The following is an 18,741-nucleotide window of genomic DNA, read 5'->3' on the forward strand; positions in this document are numbered from 1 at the left end:
GAAGTAAAACACAGCTTTCAACATGTTTGGATTGGAAATGGGAGCTGGGTTGAACAGAAATCTTCCTCTGCTGCCGCACAGTACCGTGCAGCGGATCGTGTGCACTCTGTAATGACCCAGAGTGAAACTTTTGCAGGAAAATTACACTTAATAATGTTAAATTGTCCTTTTTGGAATATTTTACTGGTATTTGGCAAAACCCCTTTGTCCCTTTTAATACAAAACCAAATGATACTTTCTGCAAAACAAATCATTTTTATTGCTGCAAATGTCAGTGCGAGCTGGGAGACACTAATCTTCTTCTTTATAGTGGTTTTAAACTCCCCTCTCCTGCTGTTTGGCTGATCTATAGTTATTTTGCATCCTGCATGCATATGTAAACATCAGTGTGAGTGCATGCTCTCATATGCATGTGAAGCTTGAAGTTGTCATTGAACGTGTCAGGCCATTCCAGGCGGGCCTACGAGGCCGGACAATGGAGGCCTTTTTGCACCCCATCAGAGAGGCAGGTTAGCAGATGTGTGAGAATCTCTTCCACATGAACATCCTCACCCACTCGCACACACACTCCTGACAGCCCCCATTCTGAGCTGTGAAAGTGGGATCTGCATCTCAATACTTGCAGAGGAAACACAAGTTTGCTCTGCTGATCTGCCTGATCCCAGTTTGGCACTACTTGCATGTCTTTCTACATGCTTGTCCCTGATTTGCCGTCTCTTCGTTTGACAGTTTTCCTCAGGCACCCTATTGCTCTCTATTTTCTCCAATCAAACCAGCTTTCTCAACTGGTAGACTTTGGCCTGTCATTTACGTGACCTTCATTCCCAGGCTGCAGTATCGCAGCTGAATGACTCTGTCAGTCCCTGGTTACATCTGTGCGATGCCCCAGTATCCTGTGGGGACTGAATCAGCACCAGCATCTATTACTATGGGAGAAGGGGGAAGATGGATGGATCAATGTGTCGAAGATTTGTGGAGATGCGGCTACTGGGTGTCAGGAAGGGTCGATAGATGTATGGATCTGTGGGTGTCTGGTGATTGGTAGAAGTATTGATTGGTCCTTTATCCAGTGAAATGACCATTTTATTGGGAGTGTAATGGCAATGTGACACAATTTCATTGGATTTTAATGGTTTTCGGTACATGATTGTTGTCTTTGATAATTCATAATTTGCTTGTAATGTATTTCTATGTAGCCTGAAATGAATTGTCACCATTGCAAAGAGGATATAATGACAATTCACATGCTTTGTGAATTTGAAACCTTCATATGATCATTCCTGAGCTTATGAAGGTTCATAAATCCCATATATATGCCATCCTCCAGTGGAGTGATTATCTAAGGAAGTTTCTAGAAAGGAAGAAGCTAAAAACGTGTTGCTATAATTTTTTTACTACTATGTTATATTTTAACAATTTTTACCCCAATTAAAAAAATATATACAAAAAGAAAACTTTCAAAATACACAGATGACTAAATGATGACATTTTCTCAAACAAACAGCAGAGCAGATCAATAGGTGACAAAGGTCTTAGGTCTGAGAGCATGTTTCGGTGGAGAAAGAGAATGGACAGATGAATGTATTGATGCAGGGAGATGGAGAGATGAATGAAGAAGGTTGAATAGATATACATGGAGGATGGGAGCAGACAGAGGACAGAAGGCTTCTGCTAACTCCAAAAGCCTGACATGCTCCCTTGGGGGCCCTACGGTGTGTAGGTCAACCCCAGGGGGTGTGTGAGGGTGGGCCTCGGGGTGCTGAGGAGAATGTGAGGGCTTGGCCTTAGGTTGGGCCTACCAGTGTGCACTACCCTACACTCCCTTATTTACTGCCTGAAATGCCAGTGCAGATGGCCACGGGTCAAGGATGGGGGGACTGCAGGCAGAAGTTTGGGGCTGCAGCCAAATAACTGCTCAGGGAGAATTTCGCTACAGCATCAGCACCTCCCACAGACTAAATAGTGTACTTGAGAATATGAACTTAATAAATTAAGGGCGTATATCCTGGGTAGCATTCTGCAAACTTAAAAGTTGTCAAGTTGAATTTTAACATGTCATAACGAGAGAGCAAAAACTAAAAAAACAAGCATGTTTCTGCTGGGAAAGGTCCGGTTTTCAGAGTTGAGACGACAGTGACAGCAGTTGTGGTGTGCTAACTAGCAGAAAAGGTTGTGGGTTTTTCACTTGGCGATAAGTGTTCTTTCAGATGGCTGCCTCTCAGGGTGGACGCAGTCGGGGCTGAGCCTCCATGGTGACCTCTGATTGATTAAGGGGCCATTTCTGGCACTTGACTGGCCTGAGGCACCATTTGTCACCTGACTATGCAGTCCTGTTGAGAAGCTTTGTGTTTTCCAATCTACAAGCAGACCTTTTCTCTAATCCCAAACTCAGCTGGATCCACTGGGGCCACCCATGTCAAAAATTTGTTCACTCATTCTGATGTTCAGCCTTTTGGACTAGAGTAAATACCAAATGGTGCTAAAACAACACACAAACTGTATATTACACATGAAACATATGCATAGCCATAGAAATCCAGATGGCTATTGGCTATAATTAACTAGGCAAAACATAATTAACGAAGAGAGAAAAATGTAAGTCTTATTTTATGAAAATGAGTGATTCTGGAAATTAGTTAGTTCCTGATATGATTTGAAGTAAAGGTAAGTGTGTTATGATTCATGTGATTTTTTGAAGGCTGATCACCACAACTGGCCAAACGAAAAAGAGAGACCTGTAATACAATACCATACCATACCATACCCTTCCTTTGTATTGATATGATGTAAAACTAAGAAAAACACAAAGTGCTGCCATGAATGGAAAGTCACACTACTAAGTGCTAACATTAGGAAGCTATGCTAAGTAGCTTCCACTTTCCGAGAGCAAACTAGCTTAAAAGCACAGTGGTTTCCTTCCAAATGGACATATGTTCTAAATTACTAATGGTGCATAATCAATGATACATATCTGTGCGGGAACAAACTTGTATCAATATTTGCAGGCTTTACAGGACTGCAATGTGCTGTCACTGGTGTATCACAGAAGTTCAAAGCTAACAATGCCCACCCTCTGTTTCCAGTTATGCACAGGACTCCACATGTATTAGTATTATTTACACTGTATATCCTAAAAAAGTAAAAAAAAAAAAAAAAAAAAAGAAAATGCACCATTTTAAGAACAGCATAACCTTAAGTGAAGCCCAATTCATTCAGCTGTTTGGATGCAAATGTCATAATGCTCTTTAAGTGAGCTGCATATCACAGATTGTATTTTTGGCAATCATGCCTTCCAGCCTTCCAGCCTGCATCCTCTCTGGCTTTTCTTATCGTAACCGAAGGTCAGAAAAAGGTGACAAGTTATATCGCCAATAGTTTAATGCTCTGACTGGAGGTAGGCCTGAAACATATATTTGTAATTTGCAGTGAAATGACCTGTACACTGTTTGCACTTATAGCTCCTTCACCACCTTCAACTTTTTTATGAGATTATTTTCTAGATGAGAGAAGCAAATCTATTTTGTCATAACTTGTTTTCTGCTCCAGATATGAGGAAATTATAGTATCAAGTTAGCTTTCATGCAATTTTGACGACTGACACATTTACTCAAGGAAATGCACAGAAAGGTATAAAATAAATTCTGATATAAAGTAATTGTTTTTATTAAAGATTTCTTTGGGCAAATGAGAACGCTAATCATATTCATAGCCAGTGTGCTGGGTAATTTGCAGCTTCCGATAAGCTGCCATATCATTGTGAACTGCCAATGATTGAGTGACACACATGACATTTTAGACTCATTATTTATTGATCCAATTTCAGGGTCGTATCTAAATGTACTAATCTGGTTGGCTATCTATATGCTCACATAGGAGGGCTATGTGAAATGCTTCTGGAGTTGAGCTGATGATGACATTGTCGGCCTCTGCCTTGTGCGTGAAATGAATGATGATGTGTCTTTAATGTAATGCCACCTTGCCACCATTAGGACAGTGTTTCCACCAGTTATGTATAGTGTCCTAGTCCTAGCCTAACATTGACATTCACTTGGTCTAGGGGGGGAGCCCAATATTAGAGGGCAAAAGTTTTATTACTTCTGATAATGATAATAAATGCTTCCTCCCACACACTGTGCCCTTCATTACAGCAATGATCCCATAACATCTCCGTTAAAATCTATCACTGTGGCTCCATTAATGAACACTCCAAACATAGTAGTCAACCACACAGATGAGCCAAGACCTTGTCACGTCCCCAGTAATGAAGTTAATGAGCCAACGGAGAAGTCAACAATTTTCGGGAAGGGGAGCTATGAATTTATTTAGGGTGGAAGGGGATAGAAGCAGGATTTAACAGGCTGAGGCTGAAGTGGGAACAGGAAAGGAAGAGCTACAGAGGTTCCTCTGTTCACACGCTCTGATGTATAGATCTATTCTTGTGTGTGAGCTGGCTGGCACACATACATGCACAGACAGACATGCACATAAACACACACAAACAGACAGGTGCTGTGTATGGTACCGACTGTCTGGTGAACAGCTGTGGGGGGGTGGGGGGGGCTTGTGCTGGGCGTGGTGGGAGGCTGTTGAATTCTCTGACCTTACCACCGAACGCAACATTTGACACAGGGAGACACACAGGCCCACAGAGGGCAGCTGCAAGGTGCCATTCAGGGGTCCCCGAGCCAACTGTATCCACACACACAGGACTCAGTGTCTCTGACATAATAGTCTACCTCTGAGCTCCCAGGAAGATGACCACTACCCATTCCAAAACAGAAGGAATATTCTGCAGCCATATATCTGTGACAGCTCTGACTCCAGCCAGCCCTGCAAACTGCCAATGGGAGCACTTAAACCACCACTGTTGGCCCAAATATTTACCTAGCCTCTTACCCAACCCCAGCACCAGTCATAAGCATAAGCTTCAAATCCTGTCCCACCTCCCATCCTGGCTGTCAGTCACCAGCTAAGTCCTCCTTGGAGCTCAGAGGCCATCAGGGATTTTAGGGAAAAGCCCTTTATCCTGGGACTTTCTCTACCGGCAGTGGCGAGCAAATGTCTCATGTCAGCAAAATACCATAAATTCTACAAACGGCATCTTTTTTGACTCTCAGAGGTGGCAAACAAACATTTGTGAATGGGAGGGCAATACGTAGCGTGTACTTTATTAGTGAAGAAGAAAATTGCTGGAAAAACTGTGGCGTTAATGGTTTCAAGTCTTATATTTTTATTTATCTTATAGTATGCACTTTTACATCCACAAAGGTGATTTCTTGTGTACAGGTGCAGATAGAGGTTGTACTGGTGGGATGCGATAATACATGCTGATCATCCCTAGGCAGATTGTATAGGCTAATCTGGGGAATTAAGATTGCAGCTGTAGGGAATGCCATCAGCCTCCAGATCCAGACCAGGTGTCCACACAGAGTCAGCTAGGGGCCAGGGTGTGTGTGTGTGTGTGTGTGTGTGTGTGCCAGAGAGGAAATGACAAGGATGGGCCTCGCCTGCATGACAATGGGGAAATGCTGTTTCACAGGGAGGACCAGTATGCTGGAATTCATTGGACCATCCTCAGCTCTTATCACATTTACATCAACTGCTCATGTGCATGCAAAAACTCTGAACTGCAGAACAAATGTTTATACTCACACCCACATCATGCATGCTTGCTGTTGTCCAAAACTAAGCACACGGTACTTTGCTATGGACTCTGCCCATAGTTTAAGCTTCATTTATTGTTTTATCAGTTCCACTTTTACTCATTCCATCATCCAACGTGTATGAACAGAGTCCAATGAAGTTGAGAAACACGGGAAGGCCAACAAAGAGTGTCGTTATTACCGGCAAAATAGTGTACAAAGGCGAAGTATCTCGTTATCATCTTCCTGCTATTTTATACATTTAACTTGAGTTGTGCTTTAAGTCCAGCTGGTTATGACACACCTAATGGTGACGAGTGGAAATAAAGCAAGCGTCATCGGTCCCTTTAATCAAGGTGGCATCAGGAGAGGCAGCAGGGAGCGCAGCAGCTAGAGGAGGTAATCCCATCTCTCCTGGTCAGCCCTCAGACAAGCATTAGCAGGCCCCACTAACTCTCACCTACTTAACACACACCAGCAGTGATAGCTCTCTCTCCCAGAACCATATTGTTACGCACAGCCATTTCTCCAGCCAGTCATTTCAGGGTTAATGGTTTCCAGCCTGAAACACTTGGAGTTTGACCAGCTCCAACATGCCTCCCAGCTTGTATGTCACAACTACTTCAATTTCTTTGGTAGAGTATTATTTCTCAGGGTGTGAATTAGAGTCCTGCATGGATCACACATTTCTCTGAACTCTGATCCCCACTCCACAAAGTAGACCAAACTACCACGCCTTGCAACCCTATTTTTTCAGTGTCTGAACTTGACTGCAGTCATTTTAAGACAAAAAAAATGAGTATGGCAGCTGTAAAACAAGACAGTTCAGAGAGGGAAGACTCGCCTAATAAGACAACTATACAGGATGTAAAGAAGCCAACAGTTCAGCCAGATATTCAAAACCACTCGACTGCTTTCCTTCCACTCTTCACTCATGACATTATGTCTTTAAAATAAATGTATATGGCCATGGCACTTGTATTTGAGTGCCTTGCCGCTTTAAACTAATCTCAGGATTTCAGTCCAGTTATATTAAAAGTGATATGCGTGGCAACCCAACTCTTCTGCCACACCTCACTTGGGAGACACTGCAATGGACTGGAAGTTTGTGCAGGACTTTCACTTTGTCGCAGACCAGGTGGAATGTGACATACACACTGCTGCACACATTTGGAGACAGTCAAGTGTGGTGGCGGGGCTCAGATGAGCAACCCTGGCGTCTGACCCCTCACACACACTCCACAAATGATCCATTTCTCATCCCCCTCCCACGCATGACCCTCTTCAAGTGTGTCTCCTGTGCGTCAATGGTGGTAGCGGGCACTTTAGGGACGTGGGGGTATCATGTGTCATTTAAAAAAAGCAGTTGTCAGGACTTACTGAAAATGGAGCATGACTTTATTCAGTCTAAACTATAGCCTGGTAAGAACAGTGTGGCCTCTCAGTGCCCCGACTGCAGTGGAGTGGCCATTTCTGTGCAGCGCTACAAGCTGCCTTAATGGAACTCTATTAAGTGCTCTGTTTTCATGGGATTGATTTCTCCTTGCACCAAATGAATATTTCGATAGATTTCTGCACTCCTGCTGGATGCCAGCTGTCACTAAATGAAAACAACATTTTCCAGTATATCTCCCACAGGTAGATTATACTTAAATGAAGTAAACCTAACACATTTTTCTTGTAAGTCATCTGGCTTTAGCTTCATTACACAGCTTTACACATCCCACACTGACTTCAGCTAAGTTTTTTTCCTCTCTATCATCCGCACATACATAAGTGCATGTTCGCACACAACTGGAGGGGATTACAGGAGAGGAAGCAGAGTGGACACACAAGGATTCTGAGTCAAAATAACAGAGGGAGATTCGACCTTTGACCTGTATGGTCATTCATCTGTTGATAAGTAATTTCCATGAGACAGGTCCAGATCTCATATAGAGTGCACAATGTACTTCAGACAGATAGGCAGACAGACAGGCAGGCAGATATTTTACAGACCACAAAATCCCTTTCTGGCAATACATAGTCTCATCTAAGGGGTTTAATTTAAGATATATACTAGTATACTGGTATATGATAATTAATGGTTTCCATTAGCAGGAAACCTGTTCTCTGCACTTTTCCTGGTGGATGGAGTGCTGAAGTAGCTTAACTTTGCTTCTGTCCTACCTGAGGCTATAGACTAGTGGTATCCTGAATATTAAATAAAGTCTTTCCCCCTCTTAGCCCCTCCTTAGTGGTCCCCATTCCTCAAGCTAAATAAAGTCTTCCCCTGCTCTTCACACTCCTGCCTCCTTCTCCTTCTCCATCCAGGCATTGTTAATGGGATCATTTGCTAAATCATAATATCGGAGTGTTCTACAGCATATTACATTTACTCCCAGTTTGTTGAGTGGAATAGATATATAAAAAAAAAAGAAAAAAAGGAGGGGGCAGTGAATATTTTCTGACAAAGACAGAACAATGAAGAATATTGTCTCTGTAAAATGTATGTTGTGCATGTGTGTCTTTATATCAGCAGAAACACATGAGTGTGTGTGTGTGTCAGTAGACTATTGCAGAAGGATGTTAATTTTATCTCCCATTGGGCCAGTGGCCGTGTTGCGGACTAAGTAGCGTCATTTACCAAAGGTTACAGCCGCAGTCATGGATACCAGCAGATATCCATGACAAGTCATACCAATGAGCCTTATCCTCGGTAATTGTGCCTTATATTCAGTTCTCTCCGTTTCTCTGTCTCTCTTTTTGATGAGTTTCTTTCGGTCTCTGTTTTTTTTTTTCCCCTTTTATTTTTCTCAGTTTCTCCCCCTTTCCTTTATCTTTCTGAAATCCTGCTATTTCCCACATCCTTTACTTGATAGGGTAGAGCAAACCAGCATGTAACTGTCAGAGGGTTATTAAACAGTCTGCCATTGGAACCACTCTTCTATATCACATCCACTGCTTTGGAGATATGGAAATGAGACAGCAGCTCCCAACAGGGGCTCTCAAAACAATTATCTATACTTCATAGGCAGGGATGCTGCTGGGCCACTGGCCAGTGCCCTGGGCTCTCTCATTTCTCTAAGAGGTAAATGTTGCTGACTTGCCAATTTCTCATAGTGCCGGCCTTGCACTTGTTACAAACAGACCTAAATGGAAGCCCTGTTTTTTTCTTTTTTTCTTTTTTTTTTTTTTTTGCTATGGCTTTTCCTTGTTTTTGCAGCTGTAGGAAACAGAAACAACAGGTATTGTGTGACGGTGAAGTTAGAGGCTTTTAAGTTGGTTTAACACAGCAGCTTAGTGAAAGCTTGCGTGAGAGCATAATGGAGCGCTGTGAATAAGAAAAGGCATTATGTTGTTTTTTTTTTTTTAAAGCACATGGATTTCTGGAAATTTTAGAAGGATAATTAAAACTCACAGTCAACACCAGACAGATTCAATATATCCCTTTGAAAGAAAACAAAGCAATGTTGTTTTGCTGCACAGAGGAATAGATCCTTAAACATATCTTCTACTTCATCCAATATTTAAGTCTTTGTGTTTTAATATTAATCTGTAAACTCACTTATCTACATCTAAATGGACTGTACTACTTTCCTGTTTCTCTATGTATGTAATGTTTTTTGTAGATAAATTCAATTTGGGACTGTGACACTTTCCCAAATCACCAATGGCTTCTAATTGTGAATTTGAAAAGCTATATTTATAGATTAAATGGTGGCTCTTGTGAGCTTTAGGACTGTAAGCTCTTTGATCTCTGTGCCAGGGTTTTGAAAAGCCAAAATACTTTCAAATACCTACTTGATTTGCACAATTGTACCAGTATGAGGGAGCATGGCCAAACTTGGCCTGTCTAATGGTCCCCACAGCTCCTGGATTTGACCCTGAAAGACCTGCAGAGCCCTGATAAGTCAATAAATCACACAGATCACATGGGGTGGGTATTGCTCAGCCCATGTGAACATGTAGTCAGCAGTAATTCCGTAATGAGCAGTTTGTGTATCTGTTTTTCTGTCAGTGACTGTAGTTTGCCTGCTGGTCTGAGCCTGTGTGTACACGTAAGGCTATGACTGATGCATGGCCAATCCCTAGACTTGGGGAAGATATATGTGGGTGAAAAGTAAACTCAGTAATGAGTACTCTGAGCATGTGTACGCAAAAGATTCTGACTGTATACCTGCAAATCAGCCTGTTGCCTAAGGGGGTCTGGGTTGTGGTTTAAAGCTTTTGAACAGAGGGAGTGATTAGGCAAGAGAGTCAGACTGTGCTGTGTGTCAGTAGCATGACTAGTGGAGTTTGAATATAGGATGAATGTTTTGTGGTGGCGGGAGTCCCTCCCCCCTCCTCTCCTAGATCAAATGCTCACTGTTTTCAGATGACTGTTTTTAGGAACAGCTGTCAGCCTGCTCTCTACACATTAAAAGGCAAAAATGGAAGACGAAAAGGGCGAGATCTAAAGACACACACACAAACACACACACACACACACACACACACACACACAGACATACAAAGAAGTCAGTACAAAGGGACTTCAAGTCATTGCAGTCATTGTATTTAGCACAGACACTTTTGATTATGTGGATAGAATTGATATGACTGCCTGAGCATGCCAAAACTTTAGGCTGTAACACACCAACACACCTGCCTGAGTCAGTTGAGTCAGGACATGTACAGCTGGAGAAGGATGGGTGTATACACCTTTATTTACAGACATTTGGACTGAACATTGGCTTAAAAGGGTTTCCTCCTCTTTGCTCTCACTCCCCCTTTCTTTCCACTTTTCTCTCCCTCTCTTTCGTTGTGCATCCCCTCTTGCTTAGTAAAATGCTCCTGCAGGTTCTGTGGGAATCTTAGCCTCCTTGCCCTCCTTGTTTGCCTCCTACCAGCTACATACTGCTCCACACACACTTGCTGGCCACAGGGGGCCAAAGGAGTGGAGAACTAATTCTGCAGGTCACTGAGGTTGTGCAGCCTCTCAGAGTCCTTCCACTCTTTCTGCCGCCACATCCTTCCTTTTTGATGTGGTCCACTTTCTGTTCTCTACTGAGTTAGTGTATAATAATGCATGACATCACAGTTTACATTGCCATGACAAATAAATAATACACTAGAAACTAGAGACTTAAAATGTAACACTTCTCTAAAAGTTTACTTTCTTGCTTGCTAGAGGTTAATCGTACTTGAAAGTGTCCACATTTTGTGATGTAACCTCTGCTCGACTAAAATCATTTCGTACTTGTTTTGTTTCCTCTTTGTTTTCCTGTTGTGTGTGATGTAGGAAATGTAGGAGATGTTTGTCTTTTCAGGCGGGTTCCGTTGTCTTTTGTGTGTCTTGTCTGAAACAGCATGTCAGCCATGCGGGGCGGCTCTAGGAGGATGTGTGTGTGAGAAAAAGAGAGTGTGTGTGCTGAATAAAATGTAAAAAGCAGTACGCCTGCCTGCACACACACACAGCAGCCTTTGGCCTAATGGGAGCTGACACTCTGACAGCCTCTCTGAGCTCTTTATCTGGGCCTCTCGCCACAGAAACTGTGTGTGTGTGCGTGTGTGTGCATGTTTGTGCCCGTGCACTTGTGTGTTGTGTACTTCTGCTCACATGTGTTTGTGTGTGTGCATGCATGTGCATGTGTGACCCCAGTGGTGGTAGTCGCCAAGCCCCTAGAGAGTTCTTTAACCCCCAAACAGAGTCAGACTCATTTACATTGAAATGGGAGAGTGGCAGGGCCTCTTTATGGACTGTTTGCTTTCGCTCTATAGAAAATCCTCAACTCCATCTCTTTCTCTCACTCATACAAGTGCATGCATGCGCACAAGCGCATACGTACACACATACAGAATCACGTAAAATACATGGGAATTTACTCTGCTCCAGCTAACACAGTTGGTTTTCCAAACTGTCGGGCTGTTATACCCTCTTCATTGGGAAGAGGGAAGCTCCATTGTGTTATGGAGGCCTTGTGGGTGATAGTGTGTGTGCGGTGAGTGTTTTTCCACCTTACACTACGGCCCTCCTAACTTCCTAATGACTGCTGGTCAGAAGTCGTCCAGGATCCCCCAGGTTCCCGTCAACTAGCCGGTCCCACGGTCGAGATAAACAACGCCTGGGGCATGAGATGCTCCATCAGGGCGACCTCCTCAAACAACTCCCTCATCCTCAAAGGGAAAGCTCTCACAGTGACCCCATAGCAGCGAGTACAGGTCTAATTATAGCGATCAGGAAGTGAGGGGGAAGGACCCTGTAGATGATCAACACAACTATATTTCTGTCAGGGAAGCGCTGTGGCTGAGGAGGGGAGAATCTCTCCTCCTCTTCCCTCTCAACTCTCTTTCATTGCCTCTAACATATAGCACAGATTTCTTCCCTCTTTGCGGGGTTAATGTTGTGTTTCTTATCTTTCTGTAGGGTCTTCCATAAAAAAAAAAAAACATAGCTCAGAAACCGGCTGGGTAAAGAACAAAGAGAGAGAGCTTTCCAGTTTCTTCCTGAAAAAATGTTCATTTGTACCAGCTACCCCCACCGTCTAAGTAAAACTCACAGAGGAACACACAGTAAATGTATATGCTGTCTCATTGTGCATGTATATATAACCGGACATACATGCTTTATCTACAGCAAAGATAAAAGAGAAACGATAAAAGCATACCTGCCCATGGTTTTTATTGTTCAGTCATTTTTTTTCTCTCTACAAAATTCTTTCATCAGAACTTACAAGTTTATTTTTATGCCTTGAGTAGAGCCAACATAACAGGTGGTCAATAAATAGCTGGGTTGCTGCAGAGCCACTGGAGCTCGTTGTTTTAGCAAGCGTTCAGTGCTCTGTAGGGATAGAGAGAGTTTGCAAGCACCAGGTGAAAACCAGCATGTTCCTAAATCTTTGCCATAATTGATATATTGTAAAATATTTCAATGAGGATTAAGGTACAAGTAACTCTGCTGGAGGAAGAAAGGTAGGATGGCTGAAAGACTGGGTAAGAGAGTAAAGGGCAGAAAAATTTGGACCTGCCAAAACCGATTGAGCTGGGAAATGAGAGGGGATGCCTCACTTTTTTATCCTTTCCCTCAGCTGTTGGTTTTTCAGCCTGTCTTCCTTTAGCCTCAAGCTAACACCCAACGCAGTGGATAGGCGTAAAAATACTACAGAAATGCTGGAATAAATGCCCTTGTATTTTTTTTTTGTGTGTGTCAAGAAAGTCTGAATGAAGCCCTTGTGTGCCAACTGTATGGTACACATTGGCAGCCACATTGTATATCAACAGGGCCATGCCCTACAGAGGAATGTCCATGCGTGGTTAAACTATGTTTTTAGGCTGAAATAATTAATTTTAGGTACAGTTATACATGTTTTAGCTGCACACCACTTCCCTTTCCTGTCCAGGATGAGTCATTGCATGTGTGTGTGTGTGTGTGGTAAGTTCAGCAGCGCAGTAAGAGTAAGCCAATCTGCCTCCCTTTGATGAGATCCAGATGGAAATTTTCAGTGGATTGCCCACTCTGCTAACCATTATGGTTCCTAAAATGTTCCTAAAATGTTTTTTTCTTTCTTCCCAAGTCTCCTGAAGATAGTTTTATACAGCAATGGGCACTTATTTTCGGCTCACTTTTGCAATTTGTGGACTCTGACTACTGCTGTGAATAAGTTAAACCTACTACATCAAAGGGTTGTTCCACTTGACTGTATCAAGCCTTATAGTATGCTCCCATTATGCCTGAATTATCAAGAGCATGCCAGACACTACCTACAGAGTCAATCACATGAAGTGATGAACAGAATTGTTTCTATTCCTTTCCAGACCCTCCCCTGGATGTCTCATTTGCACTGCCACAGACTAGATCAAAGGGATCTCTCTTTATCCACAATCTTTGGTTTGGTTGTAAGGGAAGTTGTGCCAAGATCTTAGCATGCGCACAGGGACAAACACACAAACATACACACATGCTCATACTTTACATCTAAACAAAGTCAAATAGAGTATTCTGAGCTGTGACAAACAGACCAACCAGTGTCCAAGCAAGACGGCTTTCAAGTTTGGCCAAGTGGTCTACCGCTCATCCCATCCCTCAGCTCCCCTCTGGGTATGAGACACAAACCCAGGGTCAACTTACCGTTCACAAAAGCCCATTTCAAACCCCAGACAATGCTGGCTGAACTTGTTGCTTGATAAATGTGGTGAGGTGACAGGTTTTCAGCTTTTTTTTATCTGAACATCCTGGTTTGGATTTGATCTTTTTATGATGCTAGTTTAGGAACACTAACACAGGATGTTAATCTCTTACTGTGGCTAAATAGTAAACTAAAAACAAAGCACGGAGAAAGGAGTGGCCCTGTCTCATTTGCCCATATTTGTTACTTGTGCATGTGAGAAACATAAATCTTAAGGATAGATGTTTAGCTTGCATGCGACTGTTAAGGTTAAAATGTTAACATTAACATTCGATACATGTCCTATGATTGGTTTCCAGCATGTGTATGTGTATGCATGTTTACAAGCCAACAGGATTGTGGTTTGGTGGCCTGTGGCCACAGGTTCATATAAGCATAAAAGAAAGCTCATGCTTAGAATATGCCAACTTCTGATGAATCATTTCCAGGTGCAGCAAGGTCAAGCAGTCACTTAAAGAGCACAAATCTCCTTCTGCTGTTGACCATTTATCTGTAGGAGAAAATGAAAAATTTCAGTTGAACTTGTATCCGTCATTGTTCAAGGCAACCTCGGGGCCAATGGAAGAGTTGGAAAGGCTTTTTATATCTGCAGCATCACTGACAGCCACCAGTTAATATTAAAGAGAGAAAAGTGAAGCAAACAGAGAAATGAAAAGAAAGTATGAATCGGTCTTTTATCTCTTATTCACAGTCAGATTCTCCAGTTTATCTGTAGCTCTGCCTCTGCTCTCTGCCTTTTACAGTCTACTAAAAACTACAGCTGCAAACTTTGTTCAAACCACTTTGCAGTGATGACCCCAAATCTCTGCAGGCAGGCAGGCAGGAAGGCTGGGTACTTGCGATGAGTTGTTGCGTAAATTTGTCTATTTTTTGTCGGACTTCTCTTGTACTGAATAATTCACTGGCTGGCCTATATATAGGGTTAAGACCATTGGCTTCAGTATTTTTAGCTAGTGCCAAGCTTTATGTAAGGCTCTTTATATAATCACAAGGTTTAATGGTACATTTTGCTGCTAGACTTCACTCATAATGAGCAGAAAGATGGACAGAGAACATCACAGGCATGCATATCAGTACACACATACATTGTTGTGAATGTTTGCTCTCAGGAAGTGTTATGCATGAACACACTGAATATCTGTTCATATCCAACGAATATAAGCATTCATAAGAATTAAAGATGCTAACACACCAAAAAGTAGGTGGAAAGGCAGAATTATGACGTATGAAAATTTGACTTTTAAAATCTCTACAAATTCCAGTTATTAAAATAACGTTCCATCACTGCCTCTTATTACAATCTACATTATTCTGCACACCACTGTAATATCACACCTCTTGCTGATGAGAGTGAGTTACCAGCCAGTGGACACTAAACAGCCTTAATGCAGACTGTGAAAGAAATATTAGTAAACGCATTTATCTTCCTGATGTGTCCTGTGTGAAAAAAGACTTAAGTCTGTGTGTACCAGCATCTAGCCGCTTTGTATTGCAACCTTAATGGAAGATGTGCTGACAACCACAATTAGGCAGGACAGCACAGGATGGGAAAGGGTCACCCATGGTAATTACTCTGTCACTGCGGTGAGGCCAGTGACGCTAAAATACTTGCTACAGATCAACAAACCCACCACTGGGACAAACATTCGCGTCATTAAGACAAAGACAAAAGACAACTTCTCAGAGACGTCAATGTGAGAGAGTGAAAGTATGTGTCAGTTAGAAGCCCGTGATGTGTTTATTAGCCCTTAAAAAATATGCAGGGTATTCAATCTTCATTTTGCGGAGTGGGCTTCAGAAAATATTGCGAATTACCTCAATATAATCAAGATGGAGTGTGAACTCTTGACTTCTAGAGGAGAAGTGAATGTCCAGGGCGCTGTGATACCTCATATCGCTCACTTGTTTGTTATTCTATGGCGGAGGTAAAAATATTGAAAGTTTTCTCAAGAGTGAGTTATTATTGCAGCATGGGCCCAGACAGGTCCTCAGAGCCAAAACAACAGTGTTGGCTGGAGCGTCCTTTGAAAACAAACCTGAACTCTCCCTGGCATTGGACGTTTATTTACCCTGCAGATTTAGGCTGTATTGCTCCTCTTAAAAAGCCTTCCTCCATATTTCATACATTCACTACAGATAAACAACAGTGACGCTGACAGTCCATCCCATACTGAAGTATGTCATGACGTATCTGTATGCTTGTGTGAGTGTGCATATACCGTTTGTGTGTGATGAATGTTAAACCTGTGACAGAGCAGCTCTGCCCAAAGCAGTCCTTGAGAAGCTGTCTTTTCTGTATATATCTCCGCCCCTTCCTCACCCAGTGCGTGGCTATATGATTGTCTGCCCTTCTACCTTTCACTTATCCTTTGCAGAAGGCTTTGAATTTCCTCCTTTGTTACCCCCACCCCCTGCATGTAGGAGACCCGGTGAGATTGTAAATAAATTACACTGCACCTCCTCAGTCACATTGATCACATACACACACCAGTCAGATGGCAGAAATCGACTGTGATTGATGGTGACTAAAGCACTGGATGCATTTGATAGAATTTGTGAGCTGCTGTGTCTGAATGTTTGTGTGTGCGTGTTTGCAATGTGTGCACGTTTCTCACTGGGCTCAATACGTTTTCTGGGATATTTACACCCGGAGCTGACTGATAACATAATTAAGATCGTGTAGTGATCTGTGGCGGCTGTGTTCCCTCAACACACACCAAACCCGGTCAGTAAATAAAGCCCTGGCCCAGGAGGCGATCCTGTGACACAACATATATTCAGCAAAGCCACACATACTGCCACACACACACACACACACTCACAAAGACATAAATGAGGAATTCTACAGTCACGTCACAGGATAGGAAGGCTGTTTGCTGGAACAATGTTGTTTTATTGAAACTAAAAGCACCTGATGAAAGCTCCCTATTCAACTGTGCTCATCCTTTTAAGGGCAGGAAGCAAAAGATGTCACTGTTTGAAGGCATGTGATATTTCATTCCAACACATGTTTCAGTTACATGAGCATCACATCAGTCCACTTTTCTCTCTCAGTATCATCAAGCTCATTTTCAAAGTTTCATTTTCACAAATTTAAACGTGTTTAGATGAATAGATGAAAGTTAGCTGAATAAAGTGACTTCATCGTCTAATTCAGACTAGTCAGTTAGGCTGTAAACTTTAAATATACTGAAAAATACTGGTAATAACATCCACATTTGGAGAAAACGTACTGACTACATATGATTTATTTTTCTGAAAAGCTACACCTAACCGAAACTAATCTTATATGGCTAATACAATAAAATGAAAACATTGGTTCTCAGGAAAGTTGTAAGGGCAAGTTTTCTGGCATTTTTTAAAATCTGATTTATAAGGATTTATTTTACACTGACCAGAGATTAAATAAAACCACTTTGGGAGTGTGAAATGCTGTTGCTATGCAGCTAAAAAAACAAGCAAACAAAAACCCAAATGTGATTAGGTCGTCGGCGGCCTGATAGACCCTGAATATCTTAGTCTGGCATAGAATGGGAACTGTTCACTCCTTCAGTAAAAACCACTGCTGAATCCAGATTTGAAATGTGTTCTGTTGTTGAAGCAATTCCCCTTAAAGTGCAGCCAGCAAAATGTTCTAAACAGCAAACTGTGGTAAAAACGAATTCAGACACTTTTTCTTTGTTGTTCTTCCCATTTCAGACCAAAATAAGTACTCCAGCTTGCAGGTGGACAGCCTGTGGGATGTACTGACATTATTTGGTGTAGAAAGTAAAGTGTGGGACTATAATGAGGTGTTAGAAGCAGTTAAAAAAAGGGGCTTTCGCTCTCTTTGGTGTGTATTTGCAACATCAGATAAATTGCAAACAAAAAGCTATACAAAACAGTCAGTAGTAAAGATACTAATTTACTTTTACCTTCCTTTGGACAGTAATGCATCTAAAATGCCACGGTCTCCATATCCAGCTGCTTAAATTTTTATCACAACATAATATTTCTTATGTGAGTATGGTGGAAGGTCTAAGTTACATCTTTGAAATTAAATATAGCAATGTACCATGTAAATTTGTGGAAACCGCATATAAAAAAGTCCTACACTACCTTTTTCTTTCGTTCAGGATGGCTGTGATGTTATTTTTCATTGCACCTCTGTGTGTGTTAGCATGTATAAATAAGTAAAGATATCTAAGCTTGGATGATCACAGCAGACTATGAGAGAGACGACACTAGCCCTTCAGCAGAAAATCTAAACACAATTTTTATCATGCTGATTTAAGTGTTTTGTTTTTTTTTTTTGTAGTAAAGCATATCCTTCCGTCAGGACCGTGTCGTCACATGCATCATAACGGCCAAGCTATTATGGTGCACTTACCTTTAATCCACAACTATATCTTCAAAGGGGAACAAAACAACCCTTCTTCACATGGTCTAGACTGACCAGCCAACTGCTTTCAGACTTGTGAGGGGATTAGAGACAGTTTCAAACTTGAAACAAAACCTCCACATCTCAGCTATAGCTGACAGACAAGTAGGATGGGAGCGTGGGTACGACTCTATGAAGAACTCTTGGCTTGGAGAGCAAAAGGAAACTAGGCCACAGAGGCCAGAGGGGGTGTGTGGTCCACTCTCCTTTGTCACTCACAAAGATGATTTTGCTTATGTGAGCATTGACATGTCCAGAATGGATTTGTCTGCTACCACAAAGCTGTGGATAAATACTGACCGTACATATTTAAGCAATATCATCTCTTCCTCTGCTTTTTGGCAGTTTTGCATTCCACTCTCCAGTGTGGCTCTCTGGAAAAGGTGTAAACACTCACAGTTGGACAACACATCATACAATGTAATTAGACCTAACTCAATCGCTGCAACATGATTTTACTCTGTCATCCCTTAATTTGTATCCACAGTCAGGATTAAGGTTAAAATGCTGTTCCCATTATACTCATATATAG

The sequence above is a fragment of the Echeneis naucrates genome, chromosome 3, assembly GCF_900963305.1.
Source record: "Echeneis naucrates chromosome 3, fEcheNa1.1, whole genome shotgun sequence".
Lineage (NCBI taxonomy): Eukaryota > Metazoa > Chordata > Actinopteri > Carangiformes > Echeneidae > Echeneis > Echeneis naucrates.